This window comes from Marmota monax, unplaced genomic scaffold (genome assembly GCF_021218885.2).
Source record: "Marmota monax isolate L192 unplaced genomic scaffold, Marmota_monax_Labrador192_F-V1.1 WCK01_AAM20220418_F8-fsc00050, whole genome shotgun sequence".
NCBI lineage: Eukaryota > Metazoa > Chordata > Mammalia > Rodentia > Sciuridae > Marmota > Marmota monax.
Window position 1 is genome coordinate 10,076,577 of NW_026694552.1, and position 23,637 is coordinate 10,100,213.

Consider the following 23,637-nt stretch of genomic DNA (forward strand, 5'->3'; position numbering starts at 1 on the left):
TTCTGGGTAAGTCCTAGGTCTAGGTAAGAATTAGTCATAGGCCACTTAAGGGCTGGTTAGTACCTAAGCCTGGATTAGGTCTGGTTGAGGCTCACTTAAACCCCAGTCAGTGCCTAAGGATAATTTAGGTCTAGTGAGAGCCAAGTTAGACTTAGTCAGAGCTCAGTTAATCAACAGCAAGGGCCTAAGCCTAGTTTATGTCTAGTCAGAGCCCAGTTATTCCCTAAGCAGTACCTAAGCCTAGAAAAGTGTTAGTTAGAACACAGTTTAGCCTTAGTCAGAGCCTATGCCTAGTTTAGGTCTATTAAGGGTCCAGTTAAACCCTGTCCAGGACCCAAGCATAGCTAAGTGTTCATAAGATCCCAGTTAAGTCAAAATTAGGACCTAATCCTAGTTTTATACTTGTCAGAGCCTAGTTTAAGCATGGTCAAGGCCTAAACTTAGTTTAGGGTTAGTCAGATCTCAGTTTAGCATTGGTCAGAGTCAGTTTAGCACTAGTCAGTGTTTAAAGCTAGTTTGTCTAGTCAGATCTTAGTTTGGACTTAGCTAGAATCTAATCATTATTAAGTAAGATAATAAGTCTATTTAAGGTAAAGGCAGGGCCTCAGTCTAATTAAGTGTCAGTTAGAGTCCATATAATGCCTAGCCAGTTCCTAAGCCTAGTTTAGATCTAATTAGAATCTAGTTATGCCATAACAAGGGCCTAAGACAGGTTAGGTCTAGACAGAGCCCAGTTAAACTCTAGTCACAGCCTAAGCCTAGTTAATTCCTAGTTTTAATCTTGATGTGTTCTGGGAAGGTTATATAAAACATTTAGATTATTGAGTTTAGTTTAGACTGAACCAGGGCCTAAGCTTAGTTAATGCTGGGGCAGACCTCAGTCTAGTTAAATGTAAGAGCCCGCTTAAGGCCTAGCCAGTACCTGAAACTAGTTTAAGTCTTGTCAAACCCTGTTCAGGCCTACTCAAGGCCAAGGCCTAGGTAAGACCCAGGTAGAGACTTAACCTACTTAAGTTCTAGTTAGTCCAGTTAAAGCCTTACAGCCCAGTTAAGGCACAATAAGGAACTTAATATACTTATGATGTAGTCAGAGGATAATTGGGCCTAGCCAGAGCCATGTCACAGTTAAGAACTGTCAGAGTCCTATTAAGATAGCCAAGGTCTAATTCTAGCTGAAAGATTGTTAGCTTAGTTAAAACCCATTCAGAATATTCTTTAAGCATAGCCAATGCCTTAGTCTAATTTAGGTCTAGACAGAGCCCCAATTAGACCCGGCCAGTGCCTAAACCTACTTTAGTTCTAGTTAGAGTCCAGTTAAGGACAATCCATGGCCTAGTCCTAGTTTATGTCTAGTCGGATCTTGGTAGAGCCTACCTGGAGCCTGGTCATGGCCTAAATCTACTTAAGATTTAGTCAGAAACTATTTAACGTAGATCCAGGGCCTGATCTTATTGAGGAATAGTTAGAGCTAGTTAAGGCCAATTAAAATTTTTTAAAGATATACCCAGGGCTTAAGCTAGTTAAAGGATATTCATCTTGGTTTAGGCCTCATTGCATTATAGTTAAATGGTAACAATACCCTGAAGCAAGTTAAGGCTTGCCTTGTTCCAAAATCCAGTTTAGGCCCAGTCAGGGGCCAATTAAGGTCTAATTAGGGACTGAGCCTAGTTATAATCTAGTCAGGATATAAGTTTTGTTAAGGTCTAGTCAGTGTCTAAGCATACCAAGGGTTTAAGGTTAATTATGGGCTAGTTAACTCAATTAAGGCCTAGCCATGGCTGAAGCACACTTAAAGTTTTATCAACCTAGTCAGGGTTGAGCTGGAGCTTAGGCAAGGTTCAATTCTAACCTAGTCAGAATCTAGAACTTACTAAAGATCAGCCATCTCAATTAAGGTTTGATTAGGGTCTAAACACAGATTAGGCCTACTCAGAACTCAGTTAAATCCTACCCAGGTTCAAAACCTAGTTAACATCTAGTTAAAGTCTAGTTAACTAGTCTGGGCATAACTCTAGAGAAGGTATAGTCAGAATCCAGTTAAGGTATAGCCAGTGACTAAGTTCAGTATAGTCTGTCACAAACAAGTTAAAAAATGCCAGGGTCTGAATATATTTAAGTCTTGGTCATCTCAGTTAAGACCTATTCATTTAAATTAAGGACTAGATTGGGTATAATCCTGGTTAAGATCCCTGTAGCTCAGTTAAAGACAAGTTAGCGCCAAATACGAATTAAGGTTAACCAGCCCAGTTAAGGTCTATCTAGGGCCTAAGATGATTTAAATCATAGTCAATCCATATTTAAGACCTATCCAAGGCCCTGTAGAGAGGGTTTAGAGTTTAGTTAGGGCATGTCTGGGCCTGGTTAAAGTCTAATCATGATGTAAATATAGTAAAGATCTGGTCAGACTTTAGTTAAGGCCTTAGCAGGGCCTAAACCTACTTAGGTCCTAGTCATATTACTTAAGGAAGCCAGCACAGTTAAAGCCTAACCAGGACTAAAGCCTAGTTAAAGCTTAGTCAGAGGGGCTGGGATTGTGGCTCAGCAGTAGAGCATTCACCTAGCATGTGCGGGGCCCAGGGTTCAATCCTCAGCACCACATAAAAATAAATGAATGGAACAAAGGTATTGTGTCCAACTACAACTAAAAAAAAAATTAAAAAAAAGCGTAGTCAGAGTCTAGTTAAGGCATGTATAGGGCCTAAGTCTAAAGTCTAGACAGTTCAGTTAAGGCCTAGTCAGTTAAGATATAGCCAGACCCAAGCCTACTTAAGTTCTAGTCAGATTCCAGTTAAGTTTAGTCATACACTATGCCTAGTTACCATCTTTTTAGAACCTACTTAATGCTTTGACAGGAAATAGTCTATAGAAGGCCTAATCAGAGTCTAATTTCAGGCATAGAAAGAGCCTGACCCTATTTAAGGTCTATTTTGCTCCATTTAAGTTATAGAAGACACTAAACTTAGTTAAATTCTAGTCAGAGTCTGGTTAAGGCCTAGCAAAGGCCTAAGAGTAGTTAATGCCCTCTCAGAGTCAAGGCAAGTCAGTCTGGTAAAAGCCTAGTTATTCCAGTTAAATACCATTCAGGGCCTTGGCCTAGATAAGATGTAGTCAAGGTCTAGTCAAGATTAGGGTGTTCAACTTATTCTAGTTTGCTCAACACTTCCCTTATATATTGTTCAAAATTCTGGGTCCTGGAAAACCCCTTAGGCCCTGGCAAACCAGTTTGGTTGGCTGCCCTAATCAAGATCTTTTAAAGAAAACTTTTCTTTGCCTTGGAAGTGAATGGTTTACAAAATACATTTTTGATATTATGTCACGAGACTGTTATAGTATCCATCTGAGGTAGTTGTCATCATCATTCCCAATATATAGATGAATAAACCCAAATTTACAGAGAGTAATGCCTTCTTCAGTGTCATACTATTAGCAAGTATCAGAGGTAGGGTTTAAAATCATAGTGGGAAGTTTAGTATATCCCTAGTATAATGACATTCTTGGGGTCAAGGGAAATGATCCAGGTCTCCCTCATAGGTACTGTGTATTCAGCTGCCAGAAGGTACTTGAGGACTTGGCATGCCTTTTCCTGGATGTGGATTGCTGTCACCTCCTGTGAGCCTACCAGGGTGACAGGCATCTCTATTAAAAAGCCTGTACATTAATATAGCTGTTATTTTCCACTGTGTTATCCTAGGACAAAATAGCTGCCACCCGTGCAGAATACAGTCGTTTCTGGATTAGATGCCAATGGTAACAGTATGTCAAACAGGGAGTATCTTCTTCTTCCCCTGCCAAGTAGACACCAGGTTCCTCGTTGGTGGTACATTTAAAAGGACAGTCTCCACTCTTCTTATAAGGCAATGGCAGTGGGGTAGAGCTTTCAACATAGGCAATTGGTGGCTTAGATGATAGTGCATTTCAAGAAGATACTGGGATATATTTTAGGTTACAGATGCTTTTTTGAACTTTAATTTCACCTACTGTTTTATTATATTGCTGTGGAAAACTGGTTTAATGTTTAATGCAAGAGGAAGGCAGAAATGGTCAGAAAGAAACAAATGATTTATTCCACTGATAGTCAAAACATGTTTCTTGGAGAGAGTACCATTTGAGAGTCATAAACACAGGGCAATTCACCACATAAACTCAGGTCTTTAGATGACTTTCCCATTTGCTGGTGAAATGCACTAAGGTTTGAGATATCAGATTAGTCATAAGCAGGGGATATCACTGTCCTAACAAAGAATTTGGAAGGCCTTTTCTCAAGGATTAGGGGCTTTGTAGTATATTGTTGGATGCTATGGAAACAGACCACCAAAGAGACCCCAGGTTTCTGGTTCTATGACATTGTAACTATGTTACTTTGGATAGACTGTTTTGCTTCTCTGGATCTTGATTATCCTAAATTATAAAATGGAGGAAATAAACCCTGTGTTTTCTTGAATTACCTCACAGAAATTCTGAAAATCACACGAGATCTGATATGAAAACCTAAAAAAAAAATGCTACACAAATGTAAGGAAGTATTAACCCTATTATTCATTCAACAAATATCTATTAAGTACCTACTGTGCTAGACACTGTTCTTGTGCTTAGACAAAATCAAGATCCCTCCCTTGCTGGAGTTTATATTCTAGAGAGAAAAACCAGAAAATAAATGACAATTATAAAAAATAAGTATTCTATGTAATATGTAGAAAATAATAAGTTCTAAGAAAAATGAAAAAAGTTGGGCAGAGAAAGGAAGAATCAGGAGTGGCAGCTTGGGAAGGGCAGGTTCAATAATTAAAAGGTGATAAGCAAAGCCATCACTGAGAAGGTAAGATATAAGAGTTTGATGGAGGTGAGGGATTTAGCTATTCATATAGCTGAGTCAGGACCATTACAAGCACCTAAAGAGGGAGTGTACCTGGTTAATTGGAGGAATAACAATGAGGCCAGATAGGTGGAGACAGAGGGAGGCAGGGACAAATAGAAGAATAAGTAGCAGATTATATAATGGAGGGCCAGAGAGGTGACTATAGGCTTTGCATTTGACTCTGAAGGAAATGGAGAGTCAGCAAAGATTTTACTTTACTTTAGTACTGGGGATTGAACCCAGAGGGGTTTAACCACTGAGCAACATCCCTAGCCCATTTTGTTTGTTTGTTTGAGACAGGGTCTTGCTAAGTTGCTTAGGCTGGCTTTTTTTTTTTCTTTTGTTGGTACTGGGGATTGAACCCAGGGCTTTGGGCATGCTAGACAAGCACTCTACAAAGTGAACTATATCCCCAGCCCCATAAAACTGCCTTTGAATTTGAGATCCTTCTGTCTGAGCCTCTCAAATTGCTGGGATTACAGGTGTGCACCACCATGCCCAGATCATCAAAGGTTTTAAATAGAGGTCTAACATGTTCTAACTTCCATTTTAAAGAGATCACTCTGGCTGTGTGTAGAGAAGAGGCTTTAGTGAGGCTAAGTAAATCCTGTTAAGAGGCTGTTGAAATAATGAAGGTAAGAGGTGGATAATGGTGTCTCACGAAGACAGGTGGTCAGATTGTATATATACTTCAGAGGCAGAACCAACAGGATGTCCTCACAGGTTGGCTGTGGGCCAAAGAATAGTCAAATATGAACCCAAGAGTTTTTATCTTGAGTATTTAGAAGGGTAGAATTGCTATCTCCTTAGAGATGGAGAAGGCTACAAATGGAGTAGGTTTTTGAGGAAATACTAAGGATCCAGTTTAGGTATCACAAATCAATGTGAAGGAAATGGAGACCTAAGGATGGGATTTTGGAGAAAGATCAGAGATGGCTTAATAAATGTTTGAGTCATCTTCATGTGAGGAATTCTACAAGGAAAACTGCATTCATCTTTTGACTTGACCAGAATGCTGGTTTGATACGAGGGCTCTCACACAGGGGACAGAGCTGTGGTCCTGGTGTGTTTCGCTGAGTGTCAAGTATATAGGCAATGGGATTCATGCTTTACCCATGTTTAAAACACTGACCTTTGGCCCTTTTACAAACCTTTGAAAATAGAGGTAGGAAATCTTTAGAAGGAAAAGAAATCCACACTCAAGCGCAAAGCATTTTTCTTCTTAGGATATTAGGAATCTTTTCTCAGCCTCAAATCCTCTAATTTAATCTATTCCAGAGGTCAAAAGTAGAAAATTTAGAAAGCAGAAGCCAAAGTATTCTTGTTTTAGTTTTTATTCTCATGGGTCAGCATCTGTTCTTAAGGTGATTTTAATGTCCATCTAGACTTTTGGTAACTTTCCTTTTTTTTTTAAAGTTTAATTTGTAACTTTCCTTTTAAATAGGGCTTTAAAAATATTTTATTTTAGTTGTAGTTGGACACAATACCTTTATTTTATTTTTATGTGGTGCTGAGGATTGAACCCAGGGCCTCACAGTATAATAGACTAAGCAGAGGGCCGAGAGCCTGAAGAATCAGCTTCTTACCTTGCTCTGCTATTAACTGAGTTTATAATCTTGGCAAGTCAAGGATTTTTACTTCCTCAACCATAAAATATGAATAATCCTTGCTGCACAGGATTATTGTAGGTTAATGTATGTGAATTTGCTTGAAGATATAATTACCAGGAGGAAATTATAAGACACTAGAAGGAGCTACTGAGGGGGATTATGGGATTACATTTTGAAGAAATCGAAAACTGAAAGACCTATCCTTGGTGGACAAATAGTAAGTATGTTTGCAGGCAGACGGAAGAACTATATGATCCCTGATTTTTTTCCCAATTGATAAAATGAATGAATCTTGGTCTCTCTTGGCAAGCTGAAATTTGCCAGAGAAAAAGAGAAGAGGCCATGAGTGGTGCTTGACTTGCTCTTGTCAGATTTCTGAGCTGTGTTTCTGAAGTTCAGGCTGGATAGTAAGGGGTAAAAGGAATAATATTCCTTCCCCTTCTTGCTCAAATGATTCACACAGGAAGACTTGAAAGTCTGGACTAGTTTGGATGGTCATGTTAGAGAGTAATGGGGCTTTCATTATCTTGTTTCAATTAACTTGCCAATTACTTCCCAAGTGGGGTGTTTTCAAGGAATAACTGGTTTATGTTTTCTAAAAATTATTATCCTCAGATTAAGTAGAGGGCCTTCTCTATGCTGTTGGCAGTGTATTAGAGGCATAGCCAATGATAAGCCTACAGGGTTGTCAGCTTTTTCCAGCCCAGAAATGTAGCTAGGGCCCTGACAGAGCTCAGAGCTAGAGTGAGGAAGTGCTTCAAAGTGATAGAGAGTTAGGCTACGAGGATTCACTAATCCCCAAGGATGCCCTGTAGTCTTTGATTGCTCTTAGGTCTTCTGAAAGGGTCATGTGTGAACTAGAGCCAGACAGTTCTATCCTCTCACATCTTTATACAAGTTCAAAGTCATCATCTAAAGTTAGCTCTATCTATGAGATGAATTGTATCTCTGTTACTTCCTTCCAGTTTTTGTGATCCCTGTAGACATATCCTCTGTTGCCTTGTAGGGGTCACTGGTCAGTAGCCAGGATGTACCACACACTGTTTCCTGGATCCTAGAATTTCTCCAACACAATTATATTAACTAGCATTTGTTAAGTGCTTACTGTATGTCAGGCACTATTCTAAACTTCTTGCATTACTCAGGTAATTCTCATGACTATTAATATCACTATTTTACAGATGAGGAAACTGAGGCAAAGAGTAATTTAGCAACCTTCAGTTAGTAAGTGGTAGAGTAATAGTTCAAATATAGGTCTGTTTTACACCATATCCTGTTATAGTAATAACTAGCATCATTTACTGTCTCTCCAAAGGAGAATATTATTATGTTCCAATAAACGCAACTTTCCTTTTTCCCTCTTGGGAAGAAAAGCTGAGGTAAGATTTGGGAATAGGACCCCTTTTCTTGTGAGGCTAGGGGTGTGGCTCAGTGGTAGAGTGCTTTCTAGAATGTCTGAGGCCCTTGGTGCCATCCCCATCACCATTAGACAAACAAACAAAACAAATCAATAAAACCTTTTCCCCATTACCTCCAAGTTCTGTTTTTATTTCCCTTATGTTAGGCCCTACCTTCTGCACTGGTAATATTTAAAAACCAAAAATCTAGAATTCCTACATCTCTTTTCTGACTCTCTGGGGTCTTGGGATATCTCATAGCAGCCAAGATCTGGGACAATCCTGTGCAGGGTCCCACCCACCAAGTCAAATGGTGGTAGCTGTTTTTCATGTTCAAACAGTATTTTCAGGAAACTACATATATGTCTAGGAAAATAACTAAAATATGTTTTCAAAAGTGGTGGTTCTTCTGCAGTGACTAAATTGTTCTGAAGGGTAAGCTAGAGTCTGTGATTCTCTCAGCAGCAATGAGCAAATTTGGAGAAGGAAAGAAATTTAGTAGAACTTGGTTTAAATTGACCATAAGTACATTCCCTACTCCCCCTTATTTCAGTTTCTGTTTTGAATTTTTCATATATTTTCATGAAAGGACCATGTTTAGCTCTTGATTGTACCATTTATTTTTCGTTTCCTCTTGATAAATATGGTTCATGGGGATTTTAAATGTCAGGTCCTATAACAGGCAAATGCCTCATTGCACAGTTTTTTTTAAGGCAAAGATTTGTAGCTTTTTGACAAAGAGTTTAAAGGGTAAATCCTGTTACTTTGTTCACTGTATTCCCCTAGAGATGCCCCTGCTTGTCAAAATGATGAAATTTGTCCTTTGGGGACAAGGTCCTTTATATATTTCCTCAGAGGTGGGTAGGGCAATGAGAAGTTATGTATATCTAGAGGTGTTTTTTAAATTTTTTTAAAAAAATCCAGATTGAATGCACATATCCAAACAGTGCTGTAGCACTACAGAAGGGAGCACTTTGAAAAATTTTCCTGTTCATATGTAGAAAACGGGTGCCTGTACTAACCAAAGGCACATTTTAATCTCTCCCACATAACTGCCTCTTTTCCCTTTGGATATGAACTAATTTACCTTGCCCGATGCAGAGAAGCTTATCAACTATAAACACAGACCCAGAGGATTTGGATTGCTTTGCTCCTTTTCTATCCTACTGTTAGACACTTATTGCCAGATTTTGAGTTAGAAGCAGCACAAAATAGCAGTGTAGGACTTTGAGCTAAAAGAAAAATGGTGGCTTTTGATTACTTGTGCTGACAAAAATGTCATCAGAGAGAGAGATTAATAAAAATCAAGTGGGCTTAAAGATCCTAGTTGCAGATGGATAGCATGGTCTCTGCTCCAGTTGTCTTTCTGAGCTACTTATAAGATGTGGATTATCTCATCAATCAAAGACTGTCTGGTAATCCGGGCCTCTTGCCTTAGCACTACCATGAAATAACCACACCAGCCAAAGGCATCATTCCCTATACATTCATACTTCATTCCATTTTTTCATTAGCTTTGATGACTGTCTTGATAAAATCTGATGACACTTTTCATCACTGTTTTCCTGTCCTCACTAGTTTTATAGGAAGGAGAGTTGAAAATTAAAAAAATAAAAACATAAACATTTTTTGAGATATGGTGTGTGTATATGGACGTGCACAGATTTTAAGGATGCAGATTAATGTTGTTTAGGTCTTTTATATGTGGAATTATATCAAGATACAGAACATTCTCAGTGTTGAGAGCCACAGCCGATTCGGAATGGCTCCTGGCATTTTGCCAGAAGTAATGGTTGAGAGGCGAGCCATTAAGGTGATGCTGGATTGATTCAATTGTATATTAGACCTTTACACCAGTAATAGGGCTGCTCTTGCTGCCTTGGGCGCCCCTACTTTGGAGTTCCCCTTGAGTTCTTGTGGGGTTCGAGAGTGAATGCGTGGGCAGACGAGTGGACGGAGTTCCGGTTGGTGTGTGGTGGTTCCTGGAGGAGCCTCATGGGTGGCATTCGGGAGAGTTCCTGGGGAGCGTGTGTGGAGTGTGCTGGTGGAGTTCGGAAATAAAGTTTGTTCCTGCTTGAGTGGCTCCTGATTTCTGCCCAGTCAGACTGCGGCATCTCAGTACTCCAGAAAGCTTTCTAATCTCTCTTCCTAGAGGTGACCCAGAGGTAACCTTCTGTTCATTTCTGTTCTATAGATTAATTTGCCTGTTCTTGAATTTCATATAAATGGAATAGTTTTACTATATTGTTATTCATCTTTTGATATTTTTGTACATGTATTCTTGTGGATATTTGTACTCTTTTAATTTGAGCAGAATAGCAGGTTCATGAGATAGAGGTATATTTACTTTCAGTAGATACTGCCAAATAGTTTTCCAAAGTAGTTATATCCATTAATACTTTCATCAGCAATGTATCAGAGTTCCAGTTGCTCTATGTTCTCAAAGCTTAGTAATTTCAGTTGTTGTTTTTCAATTTTAGCTATTCTGGTGGGTTTTTTTTAATATCTTCTTGTGGTTTTTTTTTTTTTTTTTTTTTTTTTTTTTTTTTTTAATTTTTTTATTGTTGGCTGTTCAAAACATTACATAGTTCTTGATATATCATATTTCACAATTTGATTCAAGTGGGTTATGAGCTCCCATTTTTACCCCATATACAGATTGCAGAATCACATCAGTTACACATCCATTGATTTACATATTGCCATACTAGTGTCTGTTGTATTCTGCTGCCTTTCCTATCCTCTACTATCCCCCCTCCCCTCCCCTCCCCTCCCCTCCCCTCCCCTCCCCTCCCCTCTTCTCTCTCTGCTCCCTCTACTGACATTCGTTTGTCCCCCTTATATTATTTTTCCCCTTCCCCTCACTTCCTCTTGTATGTACTTTTGTATAACTCTGAGGGTCTCCTTCCATTTCCATGCATTTTCCCTTCTCTCTCCCTTTCCCTCCCACCTCTCATCCCTGTTTAATGTTAATCTTCTTCTCCTGCTCTTCGACCCTACTCTGTTCTTAGTTACTCTCCTTATATCAAAGAAGACATTTGGCATTTGTTTTTTAGGGATTGGCTAGCTTCACTTAGCATAATCTGCTCTAATGCCATCCATTTCCCTGTAAATTCTATGATTTTGTCATTTTTTAATGCAGAGTAATACTCCATTGTGTATAAATGCCACATTTTTTTTATCCATTCATCCATTGAAGGGCATCTAGGTTGGTTCCACAGTCTAGCTATTGTGAATTGTGCTGCTATGAACATAGATGTAGCAGTGTCCCTGTAGCATGCTCTTTTTAGGTCTTTAGGGAATAGACCAAGAAGGGGAATAGCTGGGTCAAATGGTGGCTCCATTCCCAGCTTTCCAAGAAATCTCCATACTGCTTTCCAAATTGGCTGCACCAATTTGCAGTCCCACCAGCAATGTACAAGTGTACCCTTTTCCCCACATCCTCGCCAGCACTTGTTGTTGTTTGACTTCATAATGGCTGCCAATCTAACTGGAGTGAGATGGTATCTTAGGGTGGTTTTGATTTGCATTTCTCTGACTGCTAGAGATGGTGAGCATTTTTTCATGTACTTGTTGATTGATTGTATGTCCTCCTCTGAGAAGTGTCTGTTCAGGTCCTTGGCCCATTTGTTGATTGGGTTGTTTGTTCTCTTATTGTCTAATTTTTTGAGTTCTTTGTATACTCTGGATATTAGGGCTCTATCTGAAGTGTGAGGAGTAAAGATTTGTTCCCAGGATGTAGGCTCTCTATTTACCTCTCTTATTGTTTCTTTTGCTGAGAAAAAACTTTTTAGTTTGAGTAAGTCCCATTTGTTGATTCTAGTTATTAACTTTTGTGCTATGGGTGTCCTATTGAGGAATTTGGAGCCCGACCCCACAGTATGTAGATCGTAGCCAACTTTTTCTTCTATCAGACGGCGTGTCTCTGATTTGATATCAAGCTCCTTGATCCATTTTGAATTCACTTTTGTGCATGGCGAGAGAAAGGGATTCAGTTTCATTTTGTTGCATATGGATTTCCAGTTTTCCCAGCACCATTTGTTGAAGATGCTATCCTTCCTCCATTGCATGCTTTTAGCCCCTTTATCAAATATAAGGTAGTTGTAGTTTTGTGGATTGGTTTCTGTGTCCTCTATTCTGTACCATTGGTCCACCCGCCTGTTTTGGTACCAGTACCATGCTGTTTTTGTTACTATTGCTCTGTAGTATAGTTTGAAGTCTGGTATCGCTATACCGCCTGATTCACCCTTCCTGCTTAGCATTGTTTTTGCTATTCTGGGCCTTTTGTTTTTCCATATGAATTTCATGATTGCTTTCTCTATTTCTACAAGAAATGCCGTTGGGATTTTGATTGGCATTGCATTAAACCTGTAGAGAACTTTTGGTAATATCGCCATTTTGATGATGTTAGTTCTGCCTATCCATGAACAGGGTATATTTTTCCATCTTCTAAGATCTTCTTCTATTTCTCTCTTTAGGGTTCTGTAGTTTTCATTGTATAAGTCTTTCACCTCTTTTGTTAGGTTGATTCCCAAGTATTTTATTTTTTTTGAAGATATTGTGAATGGAGTGGTTGTCCTCATTTCCATTTCAGAGGATTTGTCGCTGATATACAGGAATGCCTTTGATTTATGCGTGTTGATTTTATATCCTGCCACTTTGCTGAATTCATTTATTAGCTCTAATAGTTTCTTTGTAGACCCTTTTGGGTCTGCTAGGTATAGAATCATGTCATCTGCAAATAGTGATAATTTAAGTTCTTCTTTTCCTATTTTGATGCCTTTAATTTCTTTCGTCTGTCTAATTGCTCTGGCCAGTGTTTCGAGAACTATGTTGAACAGAAGTGGAGAGAGAGGGCATCCCTGTCTTGTTCCAGATTTTAGAGGGAATGCTTTCAATTTTTCTCCATTCAGAATGATGCTAGCCTGAGGCTTAGCATAGATTGCTTTTACAATATTGAGGTATGTTCCTGTTATCCCTAGTTTTTCTAGAGTTTTGAACATAAAGGGATGCTGTACTTTGTCAAATGCTTTTTCCGCATCTATCGAGATGATCATATGATTCTTATTTTTAAGTCTATTGATGTGGTGAATAACATTTATTGATTTCCGTATATTGAACCAGCCTTGCATCCCAGGGATGAATCCTACTTGATCATGGTGCACAATTTTTTTGATAAGTTTTTGTATCCGAGTGGCCAGAATTTTATTGAGGATTTTTGCATCTAGGTTCATTAGAGATATTGGTCTGTAGTTTTCTTTCTTTGAAGTGTCTTTGTCTGGTTTAGGTATCAGGGTGATGTTGGCCTCGTAGAATGAATTTGGAAGTTCTCCCTCTTTTTCTATTTCCCGAAGTAGCTTGAAAAGTATTGGTATTAGTTCCTCTTTAAAGGTTTTGTAAAACTCTGCTGTATACCCATCTGGTCCTGGGCTTTTCTTAGTTGGTAGTCTTTTGATGGTTTCTTCTATTTCCTCAATTGATATTGGTCTGTTTAGGTTGTCTATATCCTCCTGACTCAATCTGGGCAGATCATATGACTTAAGAAATTTATCTATGCCTTCACTATCTTCTAATTTATTGGAGTATAAGGATTCAAAATAATTTTTGATTATCTTCTGTATTTCTGAAGTGTCTGTTGTGATATTGCCTCTTTCATCCCGTATGTTAGTAATTTGAGTTCTCTCTCTTCTTCTCTTCGCTAGCATGGCTAAGGGTCTGTCGATTTTGTTTATTTTTTCAAAGAACCAACTTTTAGTTTTGTCAATTTTTTCAATTGTTTCTTTTGTTTCGATTTCATTAATTTCAGCTCTGATTTTAATTATTTCTTGCCTTCTACTTCTTTTGCTGTTGTTTTGCTCTTCTTTTTCTAGGATTTTGAGATGAAGTATGAGATCATTTATTTGTTGGTTTTTTCTTTTTTTAAGGAATGAACTCCAAGCAATGAATTTTCCTCTTAGAACTGCTTTCAATGTGTCCCATAGATTCCGATATGTTGTGTCTGTGTTTTCATTAATCTCTAAGAATTTTTTAATTTCTTCCTTGATGTCTTCTATAACCCATTGATCATTCAGTAACCTATTGTTCATTCTCCAAGTGATGTATTCTTTTCCCTTCCTTCTTTTATCGTTGATTTTCAGTTCCATTCCATTATGATCAGATAGGATGCATGGTATTATCTCTACTCCTTTATATTGTCTAAGAGTTTCCCTGTGACATAATATATGATCTATTTTTGAGAAGGATCCATGTGCTGCTGAGAAAAAAGTGTAACTGCTTGATGTTGGGTGGTATACTCTATATATGTCAATTAAGTCTAGGTTATTAATTGTGTTATTGAGATCTATAGTTTCCTTATTCAACTTTTGTTTGGAAGATCTGTCCAGTGGTGATAGAGGTGTGTTGAAGTCTCCCATGATTATTGTATGGTGGTCTATTAGACTCTTGAACTTGAGAAGAGTTTGTTTGATGAACATAGCTGCACCATTGTTTGGGGCATATATATTTATGATTGTTATGTCTTGTTGGTGTATGGTTCCCTTGAGCAGTATGTAGTATCCCTCTTTATCCCTTTTGATTAACTTTGGCTTGAAATCTATTTTATTTGATATGAGTATGGATACTCCTGCTTGTTTCCGAAGTCCATATGAGTGATATGATTTTTCCCAACCTTTCACCTTCAGCCTATGTATGTCTTTTCCTATCAAATGCGTCTCCTGTAGGCAGCATATTGTTGGGTCTTGTTTTGTGACCCATTCTACTAGCCTGTGTCTCTTGATTGGTGAGTTTAAGCCATTAACATTTAGGGTTATTATTGAGATATGGGTTGTTCTTCCAGCCATATTTGTTTATTTATGTTACTAAACATGGTTTGTTTTCCTCTTTGATTATTTTCCCCCCTTTAGTGTCCTACCTCCCACTGTTGGTTTTCATTGTTATTTTCCATTTCCTCTTCCTGTAATGTTTTGCCCAGGATGTTTTGAAGAGATGGTTTTCTAGCTGCAAATTCTTTTAACTTTTGTTTATCGTGGAAGGTTTTAATTTCATCTTCCATCCTGAAGCTTAATTTCGCTGGAAACACAATTCTTGGTTGGAACCCATTTTCTTTCAGTGTTTGAAATATGTTATTCCAGGATCTTCTAGCTTTCAGAGTCTGTGTTGAAAGATCAGCTGTTATCCTGATTGGCTTACCCCTAAATGTGATCTGCTTCCTTTCTCTTGTAGCTTTTAAAATTCTCTCCTTATTCTGTATGTTGGGCATCTTCATTATAATGTGTCTAGGTGTGGGTCTCTTATGATTTTGCACATTCGGCGTCCTGTAGGCTTCTAGGATTTGGGGTTCTGTCTCATTCTTTAAGTCTGGGAAGTTTTCTCGTATTATTTCATTGAATAGATTGCTCAATCCTTTGGTTTGAAACTCTGTCCCTTCCTGTATCCCAATGACTCTTAAATTTGGTCTCTTGATGTTATCCCATATTTCTTGGATGTTCTGCTCATGGTTTCTTAACAGTCTTGCTGAGCTGTCTATGTTCTTTTCAAGTTGAAATACTTTATCTTCATTGTCTGATGTTCTGTCTTCTAAGTGTTCTACTCTGCTGGTAGTATTCTCAATTGAGTTTTTAAGCTGGCTTATTGCTTCCTGCATTTCTAGGATTTCTGTTTGTTTGTTTTTTATAACCTCTATTTCCCTGTGTAGTTGATCTTTTGCTTCTTGGATTTGTTTATGTAATTCATTGTTGAAGTGATCTTTCATTGTCTGATTTTGCTGTCTGATGTCTTCCTTGAGACTCCAGATCATCTGAAGCATGTATATCCTGAATTCTTTATCTGACATTCCATCTGCTGCAGCTATTACCTCTTCTAATGTTGAGTTGACCTGCATTGCTTGTGGTCCTTTCTTTCCTTGTCTCTTCATACTGTTTGCGTTCCTTTCTACTTAGTGAAACTGTTGTGTTATTGAATTTTCCCCCTATATATTTATATTGGTCTTGTATAGTTGCAAAGTCTCCCTCGCAGGCGCGGGCGGCGGCTCTGTCCCACTGCGGGCCGCTAGGCTTCTTCTGTGGGTGGTCACAGTTCTGTCTACTTTGCAGGTGCAGGCAGCGGCACTGCCCCTCTGCAGGCCTCTGGGGCTGTACTGCCAGTGGGTCGCAGGTCCGCCTACCTTGCAGGTGCGGGGGGGAGGGGGGGCGGCTCTACCCTTCCTCAGGCCACTGGGCCTGTTCTGTCTCTCGGTTGCAGGTCTGGCCTGTTCTGATGGTGGTCACAGTTCCACCTACCTGGCAGGCGCGGGGGGTGGGGGGCGGCTCTGCCCCCCAGCAGGCCCCTGGGCCTGCTCTGTGCGTGGTCACAGTTCCCTCTACCTTGCCGGTGCAGGGGGAGGGGGCGGCTCTGCCTCCCAGCAGGCCGCTGCTCCTCTTCTGCCAGTGGGTCGCAGGCCCGCCTACCTTGCAGGAGTGATTGGAAGCTCTGTCCTGCCGCGGGCCACTCGGCCTTTTTCTGTCGGTGGTCACAGTTCCACCTACCTGGCAGGCGCGGGGGGTGGGGGGTGGCTCTGCCCCTCAGCAGGCCGCTGGGCCTGCTCTGTGCGTGGTCACAGTTCCCTCTACCTTGCCGGTGCAGGGGGAGGGGGCGGCTCTGCCTCTCAGCAGGCCGCTGCTCCTCTTCTGCCAGTGGGTCGCAGGCCCGCCTACCTTGCAGGAGTGATTGGAAGCTCTGTCCCGCCGCGGGCCACTGGGCCTTTTCTGTCGGTGGTCACCTGGCAGGGGCGGGGGGTGGGGGGTGGCTCTGCCCCTCAGCAGGCCGCTGGGCCTGCTCTGTGCGTGGTCACAGTTCCTTCTACCTTGCAGGTGCAGGGGGAGGGGGCGGCTCTGCCTCTCAGCAGGTCGCTGCTCCTCTTCTGCAGGTGGGTCGCAGGCCCGCCTACCTTGCAGGAGTGATTGGAAGCTCTGTCCCGCCGCGGGCCACTGGGCCTTTTCTGTCCGTGGTCACAGTTCCCCTACCTGGCAGGCACGAGGGGTGGGGGGCGGCTCTGCCCCTCAGCAGGCCGCTGGGCCTGCTCTGTGCGTGGTCACAGTTCCCTCTACCTTGCCGGTGCAGGGGGAGGGGGCGGATCTGCCTCTCAGCAGGCCGCTGCTCCTCTTCTGCAGGTGGGTCGCAGGCCTGCCTACCTTGCAGGAGTGATTGGAAGCTCTGTCCCACCGCGGGCCACTGGGCCTTTTCTGTCGGTGGTCACCTGGCAGGGGCGTGGGGTGGGGGGTGGCTCTGCCCCTCAGCAGGCCGCTGGGCCTGCTCTGTCCATGATCACAGTTCCCCTACCTGGCAGGCGCGAGGGGTGGGGGGCGGCTCTGCCCCTCAGCAGGCCGCTGGGCCTGCTCTGTGCGTGGTCACAGTTCCCTCTACCTTGCCGGTGCAGGGGGAGGGGGCGGCTCTGCCTCTCAGCAGGTCGCTGCTCCTCTTCTGCCAGTGGGTCGCAGGCCCGCCTACCTTGCAGGAGTGATTGGAAGCTCTGTCCTGCCGCGGGACACTCGGCCTTTTCTGTCGGTGGTCACCTGGCAGGGGCGGGGGATGGGGGGTGGCTCTGCCCCTCAGCAGGCCGCTGGGCCTGCTCTGTGCGTGGTCACAGTTCCCTCTACTTTCCTTCTTGTGGTTTTAATTTGCATTTCTCTGATGAGTAATAGTGATGAAAAACTATTCATGTGCATATAGGTCATTTGGATATTCTTTTCTGTGAAATGTCAGTTCAATTCTTTTGTTCTACTTTTAAAAAATTACATTATATTTTATTGATTTCTAGAAGTTTAAAAATATATGTGTAGGGCTGTGGCTGTGGCTCAGTGGTAGAGTGCTTGCCTAGCATATGTGAAGTACTGGGTTTGATCCCCAGAACCACATAAAAAAACTAAACAAAATAAAGGTATTGTGTCCATCTACAATTAAAAATATTTAAAAAAAGTATGTGTAGAATGAATATAAGTTATTTGTTGGATACATAATGGGAATATTTTTCCAACTCTGGTTGATCTATTCACCCTGTTTTTTTAAAATTATTTTTTAGTTATAGGTGGACACAATATCTTTATTTTATTTTTATGTGGTGCTGAGGATCAAACCCAGTGCCTCACGCATGCGAGGCAAGCACTCAACCACTAAGCCACAGACCCAGCCCACTTTTCACTTTCTTAAGGTATATTTTTATAAGTGGAAGTTCTTCATTTAATGAAATAAAACATTAATATTTTCTTTCATAGTTAATGTTTTTGTCCTATAAGAAATATTTGCCTACCTAAGCTCATGAAGATTTTTCTCCTGTGGTTTGATCTAAATTTTTTAATCTTTCATGTTTAGATCTATGATCCATTTCAAATTATTATTATATTATTTTAGTATTTAGTGTGAGGTAATGGATATGGCTTTATTAATTTATGCCTGTTTCTTTTTTTAAGAGTCACAAAGGGCAAATTTATTGAAACTAATAACATGAAATATAAAATTATGTACATTGGTATTCTTTTTTTTGGACAAAGAATTTTATTTTGTTTAACAGTATTAACTACAACTATAAAAAAATAAGTGAAAGGATTAACAATCTGGAAACCTTTGCCAGTCTCCCTCAGGGATGGTTTGAAAGAATCTTCAGTTCTTTATTTTATCAAGGATCAAAAACAACATTTACATTGTTTAGGGACTTTTTAAAATGTTGAATATTTAGTCATTTACAAAATTAAGCTTTCTCCCTAATATAGCATGTACAAAACAGCAAACAGCAACTGTTAGAGCTAATACACAATCCTATAAATTGTTAAATTTCCTATCTGGTTAAAACATTTGTTGGTGACTAATTTGTAGTTACAGCTTTAAAATATTTTTATTAATCATAAGATTAAATTTTCATATAATCTTATAAACATCAATAATTATATCAGTTGTCATCAATAGCCATTATCTAAATCATGAAATTATTTGCAATATAAAAACAAAAGTTTGATTACATGTTTGTTTTCTAACTCTAGGTTATATACTTGAATGTATATTTTCATTATTACCTTTGTAATACCTCTGGGTATTAGTGCTTTCAAATCTTAAAGTAAAATCATAGTGATTTTTTTAATAAAATTCTTCCAAGTTTTATCCATGAAAATATACTCAAGCTTTGTATAAAGTTTGCTGGCTACTGAAACATGAGCTACTCAGATAGCCTCCTGATTTTATATATCTGGACTGATAAATAGGTCGTTGATCAGTAGATATTTTATAGCTACATTTCCAAATCATTTTGCCTTCATTTTCCAGAATTTATGTCTGTTTCTTGTGCCAGTACTATGCTGTTTTAATTTCCATACCATAAAACTAGCCTTGATTATCTTTTTAATTTAATTTTTTTGATTAACATGTAATAATTTTGCAAATATTTGTGGTGTGCACTGTGGCATTTCAACACATATATTCTGCATGCACTGATCAAATTGGGATAATTGGCTTTTCTCTCTCCTTGTCATTTCTTTATATTTGGAGACTTCAAACTCCTCTCTTCTAGTTATTCATAACACACACACACACACACACACACACACTAGGTTATTGTAAACTATAGTATCACACTCTACTGTGAAACACCAGGACATATACCTTCTATCTGACTTGAGTTTTGGTACTCATTATCCAGTCTTCCTTTATTCCCACTCCTTCCTATCCTTCCCAGCCTCTAGTGATCACTGTTCTACATTCATATTGATTTTTTAAGTTCCTTTATATGAAAGAGAACATGGAATATTTGTCTCTCTGTGTCTTAACCTTGATATCAGATGTCCTCCAGTTTAGTTCTTCAAGATATTTCCCTTTATATACCCTTTCATGTTTTAGAATCCTTTGTCTAAAGTGCTTTTTGAGAGTGGTTTTGATCTTATTTATTCATTAGCCTCCCCTATATCCCTCTAACTTCAAAACCTTTTGAGGCAGAGACCAGTAGCATGTTTATGGCTACTCCCTCTAGTGAGAATTTGACTTGAAGCACCAGGAGATTGTGGGAAATTTCATTCTACATTTCCCACCCAGGTACCAGCAGGTATCAACTAATTTAAGGTAAGAAAAACAAGCCCTGCACCCTCAAGTTTCCAACACATTGTGCTAGCCTATTTCAGCTACCAAAAGTTACATTAATTTGTCCTTTTCCTTAGTAGAGTTCCTCTCCTTAGAGCCTGAGTCCTTCTGCTTTAGAGTCAAGCCTTATCTTCAATCTGTGCCCAGAATTAGCAAATGCCACAGGGAAGAAAAAGATGCCTCTATCAGCTCACTCTCTGAAATTTTAGAACAGTTTGTCTTTGTTTTCATACCTTAATGATATCCTTAAATCTATTAGTTTTGCAATTTACCATTGGGCATGTTTTTAGTTGTTTCAGGAGCACTCACATCTTATTTGAAAGTGGAAGTCCAGAAATCATTTTATAGGCACAGCCTTGACCCTCTCATCCATCTTGGCTGTATCACAGGTGAATGGTTAATGAGTATTTAGGCCTGTTCCATAGGTCAGGTGAAGGGCAGATAAAACCCCTGTCACAAGATGATGAGGATTCCATAGGGGACTGATCCAGCTTTCTCTGTTCTCCTGCCTTAGTCAAACTCAACTTAGAATTCAGTTTGCTTCTAGGGATAGCAGGTAAGATTAACATTCTCAGTTCTGTTCCTGTTTAGGAGAATGAGATGTCAGGTCTGGCCCTACCAAGTTGCTACTGCAGGTACATTATTTGTACCCTCTGATATAGGACTTCAGAAGTTAGACCTGGGCTGACTTCCAGCTATGCATCTTTACTTACCATGTGCAAGTTACTTAATCCCTCTGATCCTCAATTTTTCCATCCACAACTTCATAGTTATTTTATTATGAAGATTAAATATACTAATATATAAAAGTGAGTTTCATAATCCTTGATAATATTTTCCATTAAAATGAACATACATTATAGTAACTAATTAGGGGTATGTCATCTCATTTGATATATATATATTTTTGAGGCTGGGGATTGTGCTTGGTTATTCTTTTTGGGGGTAGTAAAAATTATATAAGGAAATGCATGAATCTTAAAAGTGCCAGCTAATGATTTTTGACAAATGCATATTCCTGTGTAACTTACAATTATATCTAAAATATGATTATTACATCATTCTAGGATGTTCTCTTATGTCTCTACATCTCCTAGATGTAAACACTATTCATGTTTTTTGCACCATAGACTATTTTGCATTTTATATAGCTGTTTTGATACCAGGTATTGAACTCAGGGGCACTTGACCACCGAGCCACATCCCCAGCCCTTTTTTGTGTTTTATTTAGAGACAGGATCTCACTGAGTTGTTTAATGCCTCACTGAGTTGCTGAGGCAGGCTTTGAACTTGGGATCCTCCTGTCTTCTGGGATTACAGGTGTATGCCACCTTGTCTGGCCCTTTCTTTTTATTGATGATTAGTGTTACACTGTATAAATATACCACCATTTTTTTCCCCTTCCCATCTTGTTGGAAACCAGTTTGGTGTTTTACTTAAAGTTCTATAACCATTCTTGTAAAAATCTCTTTGTAAATTTTCATTTCTCTTGTGTAAATACCTACAAGTGGAATTGCTGGGCTATAGATGCATGCTTAGCTTTTTCTTTTTTTAAGAATCTGATAGGTGTTTTCCTAAAGAGGTATACCATTTTATACTTCCACCACGAGTGTGTGAGCATTCTGGCTGATCTATATGTTTGTCAACATTTGGTATTGTCGGTCTTTGATTTTAGCTAGTTTAGTGAGTACATTGTGGTATCTTATTGTGATATTAATTTGTATTTCCCTATGACTAATAGTAACTGAGTACATTTTCATGTTGTTGTTAGCCATTCATTTTTATTTCTTTGTGAAATGTCTATTTAAGTCTTTCCCCATTTTTCAAATTGGATTGTTATAATTTTATTGTTTAGTTGTAGGGATTCTTTATATATTCTGGGTAAAAGATTTTTTTTTTGCCAGATACATGCTTTGTGAATATTTTCCCTCTGTTTATGCTTTTCCTTTTCATTTTATTAACTGTGAATTCTGATGGGCTAGCTCATTATTTCACTCACTGCTATCCCCATGTATGGCTGAAGCTTGATGGTATTTACTCAATGAATGAGCTAAAGGTTGTGCCTCTCTCCCTCCCTTCCTTCTCTTATTTCAGGGTACTCACTAATTATCTACTATGTGGTAGGCAATTTTCTGTGCCTTGGGTATAGAGCACAAAACAAAACAGACAAGATTCCTAATCTCATGGCACTTACATTTTAGTCTATCTATGTGAGGGTAGGATGAGAGGCAGAAAAGCAAATAAACAAGAAAATAAGAGCTAGCCTTAGGTGTCATAATACAAAAATTGAGTGTATATTTCGTGGAAAATGGTAGGATTTGGGACAAAAACATTGGAATGCTCTGACAGAATTTATGCTAATTGGAAATAATTTACAGCTGAGTGGTCAAACTAGGCTCTGTGCAGACCAGTTAAACTCCATGTGCAAATTATAGACCATCTGGCTGATCATTTACTGTACTATTGTAAACATCCAAAGAGCATAGTGAGATGAAGGTGAAGCCTTTGCCTTTCTAGGACCCACTCTGGTCATAACTTCTGGAAATGGGGTAATAACAGACTTGGCAGTATCCTAAAGGAGTGAGATGGATGGTTTCTACCTAAGACTCTCTGCTAGGAAAAGCCTGACTGAGGCTGGAGAAAGAAAATCAACCCAATTTACAGGATTAGTATCCCAAAATTTAACATATAGATATGCTGAAGGAAAAAGTGGCCACAGATATACAGCCACACTGATCAGCCATAGGCTGGAGATATATGCTTTCAGAACTGGAAAATTATGAACTGGACTATTACAGGAAAAACAATTTGGTGAATGGAGATATGAAAAGAAATCAATAGAAATAATTTAACTATTTATATAGGACACATATCAGCTCATCATAATGTAAAGACAGAATTATCTATTTGTAATGAGAGAGGAGACAATCTGCCCCCCCCAAAAAAAATATAATGTAGACCACACAACCTTGGATTCTAGCTCAGCTTCCTTTCAGTTCAATGTAATGGGTAAGACAAACCTCAGTTCAATTTAATGGGTTAAGAGAACCTTAGAGCATATGGGCATAAATGTACTAGGTAAGTTGAGGAGAAGTAGTGAAAAATACTGTGAATCAAACAAGTGAGCAGGCAATATGAGATATGTTATATTGCCAAACATTTATTGCATCTTCAACAAAATCATTTAATGAGGAATGGGAGTGATAAGGCAGACAGACATGGAAGGTAGATTATATTGGGCCAGTCCCTAGATCTTTAAATAAAGAGTATTGCCTGGGCTGGGGGATATAGCTCAGTTGGCAGAGTGATTGCCTCACATGCACAAGGCCCTGGGTTCAATCCCCAGCATCACACACACACACACACACACACACACAGTATTGCCTTACAGAAGTATATGCTTGCTGTGGGAGAGGGAGTATGCAGAGTCCACCAGACATATAGATGAAAATAGTGCAATCATGGCTTTAGACAAAGTTGGAAGAATTAGCTGCTAGATATGGAAGATGGGCAGTAATGGAAAACAACAAGAAACTAATGTTATACCTTCAGTTCTCCAAAATTTCACAAAAGACAGAGAATATGGGAATTTCATTTACCATGCACTCCCCACTAGGATGCAGGGCAACTGTAAATTTTAATGAATGTATAATTAAAAATACAGAAAATACTTAGTAGC

General features: G+C 39.4%; 1 protein-coding gene across 3 annotated transcripts in view; it reads right to left on the bottom strand.

Moving 5' to 3' along the window:
• Trpc5 (transient receptor potential cation channel subfamily C member 5) overlaps nucleotides 1-23,637 on the bottom strand; it is a 292,903-nt gene that overhangs the window by 93,513 nt on the left and 175,753 nt on the right. The window lies entirely within an intron of this gene.